We start from the raw sequence: 1650 nt of genomic DNA, 5'->3' as shown, positions 1-1650 counted from the left end.
GTTCGTGTGTACACGGCATAAGAAATGTATCAGAATACAGTTTGGCTTAAATTTATGAAGACAATTATTTATTTGCAACATAACAGAAAACATTTTTGTTTTTAAATTTCAGTATTTTTTAATTTTTATAGCAAAAATAAAACCTTTTTTTTTAAAAAGCCTATGGCGTGTGAACACACCCAAAAAACTCCACCCGGTGCAGAAAAAATGTGCACACACATAAAGAGTGTTCACAAAAACGTGCAGACGGGTGCAACGTCAAGTGGTCCTCCTGTGAAGAGGGACCCAAACCCTGATCCCCCGGGGCGTTAGGCTCCAGACGGGGACTGAGGTACTGTGGTCCGAGCAACCGAAGCCGACACGGACCCAACTTCCTCGGAGGGACTGCCGAAACAGAACCCTCCCAGTACTAGGTGGGGCTCCCCCGAAGGGAGACCCCATGAGAGCAGGCGAACTAAGCCAGAAGGCCATGTCCACCCACTCCCAAGACGTTCAGGGCTGGCCCGAGGACCGGCACCCTACTAATCACACAGTGACAAAACGTGCACAACAAAAAAAGACAAAAAGGTGACAAACACAGGCTTAAATAAAATAAAGTGGGGGAAGGGATAGTGGAGAGGAGAGTGAAAGAAGTGGCCATTGTGGTGAAACAATGACCAGGCCCTCCGGCCAGGAATAAAAAATTCCTTCGGTCCTAGCCAAAAGGCCCGGCCCAGGAGGCAGGTGCTAAAAAAAGTGTGTATCTGGTGCAGTGACCGTGGTATCCTTCAATCAATGTGTCCCTCACACACAGTGATCTTCAGATACCCCTGGACTGCCACTCCAGGGGCACATGCACCATAGGCTTTTCGTTCCATATCCGACCCCCCGACCGGCCAGTGCAGCCCTCCACCCCTGCCAACCCGGCGGATTTGCATGGTCCTACCCCGTCATATCCCAGGGCATTACCAGCTCCTCCTACCGGATCGCTGACAGAGATAGCACTTACACCAGCCAGCCAGAAGGCCAGACTAGAACTCGGCAAAAAGACCAAGACCAAGCGCAGTACCCATCCTCACCAGGAGCACCCTTCCAGATGGCTCAGACTCAACCATGGGTCGGCCCCCAGTATTCTATCGGGCAGCACAGCGTAGTCCCTGCTGAAACCATCCTTCCAGGTGCAATGACGTCATTGGATTGCATCCACCCTCCCCATGTAGGAGGTGCTTCAGCGCTCCGCTGACAACTGATAAGGACAGATACCACACCCAGTCCCAGCCAAAAGGCCGAGAAGCGGCAGGGAAGACAACCACGATCAGCACGGCCTAGAGTGTGCAATAGCCGAGCCTCGCCCTGGGAGAACCACCTTCATGATCATGGTGTCTCCCCTGCCAGGTAAGCAAAAATAAAAACCTAATGGGGAAATAAATACCACTAAAAGAAAGGTCTATCTGTCTGAAAAAAAATCTGAAAACTGTCCTGGGCAGGAAGGGCATAAAAGTTATTGTGTGACCAATACCATCCAAATAATTCTTACTTTCATTTCCCAAAGTTATCCGTCTACAAGGAGACCTGTATAGATCAAATGATGGGACCAATGAGGATGGAGGAGGACCGGAGTCACATGACTGAGAAGATACTAAACCTCACCCTGGAGATCATCTACCTGCT

General features: G+C 49.9%; 1 non-coding gene across 1 annotated transcript; it reads right to left on the bottom strand.

Moving 5' to 3' along the window:
• Positions 1–1223: 1223 nt before the first annotated feature.
• On the bottom strand, positions 1224–1382 carry LOC120921845. The gene has a single exon (XR_005745009.1). It is a non-coding gene; the product is annotated as a U1 spliceosomal RNA (small nuclear RNA).
• Positions 1383–1650: the final 268 nt, after the last annotated feature.

This window comes from Rana temporaria (assembly GCF_905171775.1).
Source record: "Rana temporaria chromosome 4 unlocalized genomic scaffold, aRanTem1.1 chr4y, whole genome shotgun sequence".
NCBI classification, from domain to species: Eukaryota; Metazoa; Chordata; class Amphibia; order Anura; family Ranidae; genus Rana; species Rana temporaria.
Note: the sequence above shows the minus strand (reverse complement) of the source record. Positions and strands in the feature narration are given on the sequence as shown.